This window comes from Chiloscyllium plagiosum, chromosome 7 (genome assembly GCF_004010195.1).
Source record: "Chiloscyllium plagiosum isolate BGI_BamShark_2017 chromosome 7, ASM401019v2, whole genome shotgun sequence".
Classification (NCBI taxonomy): domain Eukaryota; kingdom Metazoa; phylum Chordata; class Chondrichthyes; order Orectolobiformes; family Hemiscylliidae; genus Chiloscyllium; species Chiloscyllium plagiosum.
Window position 1 is genome coordinate 14160765 of NC_057716.1, and position 9072 is coordinate 14169836.

At 40.6% G+C, this 9072-nt stretch overlaps 1 long non-coding RNA gene across 1 annotated transcript in view; it reads right to left on the bottom strand.

The window, feature by feature from the left end:
• LOC122551342 overlaps positions 1 to 8861 on the bottom strand; it is a 15004-nt gene extending 6143 nt beyond the window's left edge. The window contains exons 1-2 of the long non-coding RNA XR_006312077.1: positions 8694 to 8861; positions 6668 to 6841 (exon numbers count right to left, since the gene is read on the bottom strand). This is a non-coding gene — a long non-coding RNA (uncharacterized LOC122551342). The remainder of the gene's footprint in view (positions 1 to 6667; positions 6842 to 8693) is intronic.
• Positions 8862 to 9072: the final 211 nt, after the last annotated feature.

Consider the following 9072-nt stretch of genomic DNA (forward strand, 5'->3'; position numbering starts at 1 on the left):
AAGAGACCTAATGGGCAACTTTTTCATGCAGAAAAAGTTATAGAATGAGCTGCCAGAGGAAGTGGTGGAAGCTGGTACAATTGCAACATTTAAGTGGTATTTGGATGGGTATATGAACAGGAAGTGTTTGGAGGGATATGGGCCGAGTGCTGGCAGGTGGGACTAGATTGGGTTGGGATATCTGATTGGGATGGATGGGTTGGACTGAAGGGTCTGTTTCCATGCTGTATATCTCTATGACTCTTTGACTCTAAGATGGTTGTGGTTGTTGGATGTCAATCATCTTGGTTTACTGGCATTGCTCACATCTCATGAATAAAATATAAAAAGCACCGGGTACCAATCAGACTAACGGTTGGTGAAATCATATTGTGCTTTGCTTAGACTGCCCTTTACGTGCTGTGTCCAGTTCTGGTCACAGTGAGATAAAGGAGAATAATTCAAATCCTGGAGGAAGTTCAGAAGGAGAATCTGATCCATAGTATTAGACAAAGAAGTTATGAAGAAAGACTTTAGATTTTCATTTTCGAAAGACAGCATCTGGAAGTTGACAATGAACAAATATACACAATCAAAATACTGCTGAAAAATCAATCCCATACCGTTACTGCAAACAAAACAATTACAATGGACAATGTAAAACATTTGAAGATGAAAATAAACTGCATGGGACTGAGGATGATGAGAGCCAAGCAGAAAGCTGAGAGTAGGAATAAATGGGTCATGCTCAGGTTAGCAGCATGTAACCAGTGGGACACTGAAAATAGCAGTGCTTGGAACCACTTACTCACTATCTGTATCAATGATTTTGAGATGGGAACTAACTGTAAGATTTCAAAATTGTCAGATAATGCAAAACTTTGTGAGAATGTGAGTTATGAGGAAGATGTAAAGAGTGTTCAAATGATTCAGGTAAGCTGAGTGAGTGGGCAATAAATATCAGATCAATAATAATGTGGATAATTGTAAAGTTATCCACTTTTGTAGGAGGATATTTCTTAAATAGTGAGAGATTGGAAAGTTAATATCCAAAGGGACCCAGGTGTCTTTGTTCACAGATCATTGAAAGCTAGCATGCAGGTGCAGCAAGTAATTTGTAAGGCCAACACTGCGTTGGATTTTATTATAAGAGGATTTGAATACAGGAGCAAAGAATTCCTGTTTCAATTGTACAGGACACTGATAAGGCTGCACTTGGAGCACATGTGCAGCTGTGAGGAAGGATATTCTGACCACAGAGGGAATGCACAGGGTGTCACAAAGCTAGTCTCTTTTTTTTCGAAAAGGTGTTCCTTGGCTCAAGGAGACTCTGCCCTTGATTTTATTCAGAGGGGTAATAAATTGGGCCGGGCTCCAATCAATCTGGTTTGGTACAGAGATGAACAGTATTTTGAGAGGCCTTTTGTTTATATGTAAACAGGTGAGACTTCAGGCCAAAGTGGTAATGTCTTAGAAGTGACCTGCATAATGAAAGAGGAGTGGTCAGCTCTCTAACTGAACTGAACAGTTTAGTTCAGTCTTGAGCTGGTTGGAAGTTCAACAGGGAGCTGTGTGGAAACTCTCTCTCTTTCTGCCCTTCAACTTCAACCTGTAAGCATGTGTTCCATTTATACTGGGCTTTAAAGGGAGTTTGCTTATAGGGACTGTTGTGAATATTTGGAACAGTCTAATTAGGTCTATAGGTTGAATTCTGTCGGGGTTCTTAATTCTGTTCTTTGAGTTTCATTGTGTAATTTTGTGAATAATTTTTGTCTGTTTTAAAACCTAGTTGTCAACCCAGCTAACTTAATCTGGGTAATTTTCATTGTACCCTTACCCGAAATTGTAAAGTTATGATCTGTGCTGCCTGCTTAAGAATGTTTTAATTTGTCTGACCTAGTCCATAACAGATTGGGGGCTTTTTGTGGGATTTTAAACAGTGAGTGGTAGGTGCTAGTGTCTTTATTTTGGGTATTGGTTTGGTTACGTGGACAAAATTTGGGATAGAAATGGTTGTTTCAGTTGGCAGAAGTTTTCTGGAGGTGGATGTGGTGATTTTGGAAGTTTTGCAAAAAGACCAAGTTGCAAGAATTAGCAGAGAAGCTGCTTCTGTGAGGAAAGGAGAGATAATTACAGCAGTAGCTCAGCATTTAAACTTGCTGGAGAAACCATCAGAATCTATAGAGATGGCAAGAATTAGCTGCAAATGAAGTAGCTTGAGTTGGAAGAAAAAGATAAGGAAAGGGCAGCAGAAATGAAACAGCTTGAGTTACGATTAAACGCAGAAGAGAGGGAAAAAGAGAGCAGAGAAAAAGAGAGAGCTTTTGAGTTTCAAAACTGACACTTAAAAAGGAAAGACAGCTTAAAAGGCTGGAGATAAAGGCTGAGGGTAGGCTTAATGAGGAAGAGAGTGAGGAGGTGCAAGCCCTTGGTAGTCAGAAGCCTTGTGAGAAACTGTTGAAGTATGTTCAAAGATTGCCTAAATTTGATGAGAAGGATGTCGAAGCCTTTTTCATCTAATTTGAAAAGGTGGCTAAACAAATGCAGTGGCCAGTGGCAATGTAGGTTTTGTTGATCCAAACAAAACTTGTGGGTAGGGCTGGTGAGGTATTTGCATCACCATCAGAGGAGGTAATTGGGGAGTATGTGGAGGTGAGAAAAAGCCATTTTAAGTGCATATGAGCTTGTACCAGAGTCTATAGACAACTTTGCAGGAATCAAAGGAGGGACCCTGATCAAACCTATCCTGAGTTTGAAAGGATCAAACAGAGTAATTTCGATAGGTGATTAAGAGCTTTAAAAATTGAGCAAACCTATGATGCCTTTAGAAAGGTAATTCTTTGGAAGAATTCAAAATTCACTGCCTGAAGTAATGAGAACACATGTGGAAGAGCAGAGAGTTAAAGCAGCAAGGTTAGCAGCTGAAGTGGCTGATGATTATGAACTGGTCCATAAAACTCGGTTTGGCTTCCAGAACCAATTTCAGTCCATGAGGGATAGAAACTGGGGCCAAGAAAAATCCTCATTTGGAAAGGGAAAGGTAGATCAGAGTGAAGATCATAAGGATAACTTATCACAGGGTGAAAAAGAAACCTTTGAGGGGCACACAGAAGTTAAAAAGCTCCGGTGTTTTTACTGTAATAAAGTGGGCCACATGAAATCACAGTGTTGGTGGGCTAGGAGAAAGCTAGATGTAGGGAAGCCAGACAAGCCTGGAAGTTTTGTTGGACTAGTATTAAAGAGCACCAGGGAAGTTAGACAACTGCCTCAAAGTGTACAAGATGATCAGAGGTCGATTAAGGAGGAAGTGCCAGATCTGCTTAAAAAATATACATGCAAGGGTAAAGTTTATTCACATAGACCAGGAGTAGTAGGTAACGAGGTTACAGTATTAAGGGACACAGGATCCTCTCAGTCTGCAATGCTGAAGGATGAGGAGATGTGTACTCCTGAGGGACTATTGCCAGAAAAGGTACTGGTAACAGGAATTCATGGTGAGACAAAAAGTGCTCAGTTGTGTAAAGTGAGGCTAGAGAGTCCAGAGAAGAGTGGAGAATTTGTGGTAGGAGTACTGGACAAACTCTCATGTGTTAGTTGCAGTAACAGGTGAGCCTTTAAAAGCAAGGTTTAGTGGACTATATTAAATTGAGAAGAAATGGAGTGAGGTAAACTACTTGATAAGGACTCCAGACAGGAAGAAATCTCACAGAGTGTGTCATGTGAATATGCTCAAAAGATATTTTGATAGAGAAGGAAAGCAAGAGGAGAAGGTGTTAATGATTACAGCTCAGAAGGAAGAATCAAGTTCAGACAATTCTGAATTAGACATTCCTCAAATCAAATTGGACAATGAGGAAGTTGTCAAAAATTGGTATACATTTTTGAGTTACCTTCCACAAGAAAATCAAAATGACCTGAAAGAGTTATTACAATCACATGGGCGAGATGTGCAGAAATAAACTGGGAAGAACTAACCTAATTGTGCTTGATGTAGATATAGGAGATGCTGTTCCATATAAGCACCATCCTTGTAGGCATAACCCTCTAAAGTTGGCACAGGTTCAGAAGGGGATAGGGCACATGCTCCAAAATAGTATAATCAAAGTGAGTTACAATGACTGGAGCTCACCCATAGTAATGGTGCTAAAGCCAGATGGTACCCAACAGTTATGTGTGGACTATCGCGAAGTCAATGCCATTACAAAGACTGATGCATATCCAATTCCACGGTGGGAGGACTGTGTTGAAAAAGTGGGACAATCAACTTACATTTCAAAGTTGGACTCGGTCAGAGGCTACTGGCAAGTACCTCTGTCAGGGAGAACAAAGGCAATTTCGGCTTTTGTAATGCCAAATGGACTATATTAGTTCAAAGTCATGCCATTTGGTATGAAAAACGCTCCAGCCACATTTCAGAGACTGACTAATAAGGTCATTGCCGGTTTATCCAACTGCGTAGTGCATATTGATGACCTGGTGATTTTTAGTCACTCATGGAAGGAACGTTTACAGCATTTATTAGACTTGTTTGATCAACTTCGGAAGGCAGGCTTGGTGGTAAACCTAGCTAAAAGTGAATTTGCCAAAGTCCAAGTCACCCTCCTGGGCCATGAGATGCTAGAATGAAAGTAATTGGGGAATATCCCACACCGTTGACGAGAAAAGCAGTTCTACAGTTCCTGGGATTGAACGGGTTTTATCGAAAGTTTGTGCCAAACTTTATCAGTGTAGCTGCTCCACTCACTGAATCGTTAAAAAAAGGCAAGACGGTTCAGTGGACAGGGGACTGTCAAAAGGCATTTGATAGCTGAAAAACTGTGTTAACTACTGCCCCAGTATTAGCCACACCGGATTACACAAAACCTTTCAAGGTGGCTATTAATGTCAGTGATGTGGGTGTTGGTGCGGTGCTCATGTAGGAGGATGAAGGGACAGATAAACTCATCGGGTATTTTTCCAGGAAGTTAAACGTTCAGCAACAGAAATATTCAACAGTGGAGAAAGAGACTTTCACCTTGGTGTTGGCATTACAACATTTCCGTGTTTATATTACCAGCAATGCAACTGAGACAGTCGTATACACTGATCACAACCCATTGACATTTGTGGAAAACGTTAAGCACAAAAATACCAGTCTGTTTAGATGGAGCTTGTTGTTGCAGCCATTCAATTTGACAATTTTGAATGTGACAGGTTGTAAAAACGTGATTGCCAATGTGTTGTTGAGAATCGAATGAGATCCAGAGGCAATTGGTGGTAGGTGTACCGTGATCTGAATTTGCATGTGGTTGTGAATGTTTGCATGTTTATAGTTAATATAGTGTATATGTATATTTAGACTACTAACCAGGTTTTGAAGGGTTAAAAATGAAGCCATCTTTTAGTTTTTTTTAAGGGGGAGGTGTCACAAAGCTAGTCCTTTTTTTTTCTAAAAGCTGTCCCTTAGCTCAAGGAGACTCTGCCCTTGATTTTTTTCAGAGGGGTAATAAACTAGGGTAGGCTCTGATCAGTCTGGTTTGGTACAGAGATAAAAAAAAGTATTTTGAGAGGCCTTTTGTTTATATGTAAACAGATGAGACTTTGGGCCAAAGCGGCCATGTTTTAGAAGTGACCTGTATAATTAAAGGGGAATGGTCAGCTCTCTAGCTGAGCTGAGCAGTTTAGTCCAGTCTTAAGCTGGTTGGAATTTCAACAGGGAGCTGTGTGGAAAACCTTTCTCTTTCTTTCTGGCCTTCAACTTAAGCATGTGTTCCATTTATATTGGGTTTTAAAGGGAGTTTGCTTATTGGGACTGTTGTGTGTATTCAGAGCAGCATAATTAAGTCTAATTGGATGGGCTGAGTTCTGTAGGGGTTCTTTATTATGTTCTTAGTGTTTCATTGTGTAATTTTGTGAACGAGGTTTTGTCTGTTTCAAAATCTAGTATTCAACCTAGCAAAAGTAATCCGGGTAATTTTCACCGTACACTTACCGAAACAAATTGCAAAGTTATTGTCTGAGCTGTCTGCTTAAGAACGTTTCGAGTGGTCTGACTTAGTCCATAACAAGGGGCATAACTGGACTGATTCCTGGATTGGTGGGATTTTCCTGTGATGACAGATTGAGGTGACTATATAGTCTGCAGTTCAGAAGATTGAGAAATGATTCTGTAGAGACCCACACAATTATTAAAGGGTAGATACAGAAATGGTATTTCATCTGATTAGCAGGGTCTAGAATGAGGGAACATAATCTTAGACTGAAAGGCAAGCTAATTTAGACTGAAAAGAAGCAGAATATCTTCGCTTTGAAGATGGTGGATCTGTTGAATCCTTTACCTGAGAAGGTGATGGAAGACTAGTCATTAAGTAAGTTCAAGGCAAAGATTGATAGATTTTTAGTTATTAATGATGACAAAAAATATGGCGATAGCACGTGAATATTGCATTGAGGTAGATAATCAGCCAAGGTCTAAAATGGCAGAGTAGGCTCAATGGGCTGAATGGCCTATTCGTGCTCCTATGTTTCGATGCTTCAGTAGATTATAGAGGAAGCTGAATGAGGGAGAGCAAAATTGATTTGGAAACTGGATAGGCATATTGATTAGATGGGAACAAATAAGACCAACACAAACTGGTTATAATTTTATGCAATCCAGGACAAAACATAGATGAAATAAAAACAAAAGTAAGTCTCTGGTGATACTTACTAAATTTGGATTTTACTCTCTCCAGTTCTTCCAGCCTTTTCAGTATCTTCTGTGGTACCTGTAGCGATTCCATCTGTTAAGCCTTCGTCTGCCCCAGCGACGCCTCCACCAATACCACCATCTTGAACCATGTCCCTTCCTGCAATGTCTGTATCTTCGACCTCTGCCATATCTCTGACATAAGAAGTATCAGTTATATCTCCAATTCGAAGAATAAGGAGGTCTTTGTGTAGATGTTTCTTGAACAGAAAATCTCAAAAGTCTGTCTTAATCAATCAATCAGGTCTTCTTTCTGATCAAACGTATTGATTGCCCAGATTTTGACTTCAGTGACCTATCTCTGCATCGGCAAATTTAAATCTCCCGCAGATAGCAATGTGCTAACTTAACTTCATAACACAGCTCCTGGTAGTGGAGTTTTTTAGTTGGGCAATTTGATGGTAAGCTTTAACAACGGAAAAAAGGAGCCAAGTTCCTCTGAGGTCGAGTTGGCTTCTGGAAAGGAAAATAGTTGAGAAGTGGAAAAGTGGAAACTGAGGTTTGTGCTAAAGTATAGATTTACAATAAAACTAAATCTCTGAGTCTGTCTCATTCGACACATTGACATCAGTATAAAAAATATCTTAAATGTTCCATGATGTGATGAAATCGCATGGGGTTTAGAGTCAATTATAAACACATCAGAATAGGTGCAAATTCTGGACATATGCATGAGTTTCATTTTTACATGGGGGCAGAGCTACATTATGGAGAGGCGCAAACAGGGTCTGTTTGGTTGGAAAAATGAAAAGCAGTTTTTCTTTTCATGTAAGACCTGAGTAAGTGTTGCGATTCAAAGGGCAAAGAGTATATTTGAATATGAATCACAGAAAGCTAACAATTAAGAAGGCAAATAGTGTAAGTTGCCTCTATTACAAGAAGGTTGAAACATAAAAGCAAGGGAACCCTTTGCAATTATCAAGGGCTTTGGTGAAAGTGCATCCTGAAAAATGCATATCGATTTAATCTCCTTACTGAAAGAAATGTCATATTCTTTCAGTAAGGGCAGCAGTTACATGGAAACACCATTACCTTCAAGTTCCCCTCTAAGCCACTCAACGTCCTTACTTGGAAATGTATTGCCATTGTTTCACTGTCGCTGGTCAATATCCCACCCTAATAGCTTTGTGGGTCAACCCACAGCAGGTGGACTACAGCAGTTCAAGAAGCAGTTCACTACCGCCTTCTCAAGGGCAACAGGCAGCCAGCGATACCAACGTTCCATAAATGAATTTTTTAAAAAGGCACAGTAAAGTGTTTGAGTAGGTGGTCAGCCATGATCTTGTGAATGGCAGAACATGAATAAGAAGCCAAATGACTCACCTCACTTCAATTTCTTCTCTACTTATGCTGGATGGTTTCAAGTCGAGGTTTTATTTTGACAATTTGTGCAATTCAGGTCTCCTTCCTATCGGAAAGATGTTGTGAAACTTAAAAGGGTTCAGAAAAGATTTACAAGGATGTTGCCAGGGTTGGAGGATTTCAGCTATAGGTAGAGGCTGAACAGACTGGGGCTGTTGTCCCTGGAGTGTTGGAGGTTGAGGGGTGACCTTGTAGAAATTTACAAAATCATGAGGGGCATGGATAGGATAAATAGGCAAAGTCTTTTCCCTGGGGTCAGGGAGTCCAGCACTAGAGGACATAGGTTTAGGGTGACAGGGGAAAGATATAAAAGAGACGTAAGGGGCAACTTTTTCACGCAGAGGGTGGTACGAGTATGGAATGAGCTGTTAGAGGAAGTGGTAGAGGCTGGTACAATTGCAACATTTAAAAGGCATTTGGATGGGTATATGAACAGGAAGGGTTTGGAGGGATATGGACGGGGTGCTGGCAAGTGGGACTAGATTGGGTTGGGATATCTGGTCGGCACGGACAGGTTGGAGCGAAGGGTCTGTTTCCATCTCTATGACTCTACTTCAAACCAGATTTCCAGGATGTTGCAAACCATTATTTCGTGAAATAAAATTTTCAAAGTTCTGCAATTTACCTTTGTATTGCATTCTTCTGATGATTCACTGCTTTCCGATGAAGATGATTCACTGCTTTCTGAAGATGACGATGGTGGTGATTTTGTTGTCGTTGTTGTTGTGGTCATTGTTGATGTTGGTGTCGATGTTGATGTTGGTGTTGGGGTTGAGGTTGCTGTTGTGTTTGGAGTTGGGGTTGATGTTGGTGTTGTGGTTGGGGTTGGGGTTGAGGTTGCTGTTGTGTTTGGAGTTGGGGTTGATGTTGGTGTTGTGGTTGGGGTTGGGGTTGAGGTTGCTGTTGTGTTTGGAGTTGGGGTTGATGTTGGTGTTGTGGTTGGGGTTGGGGTTGAGGTTGCTGTTGTGTTTGGAGTTGGGGTTGATGTTTGTTAGTGTTGGTGT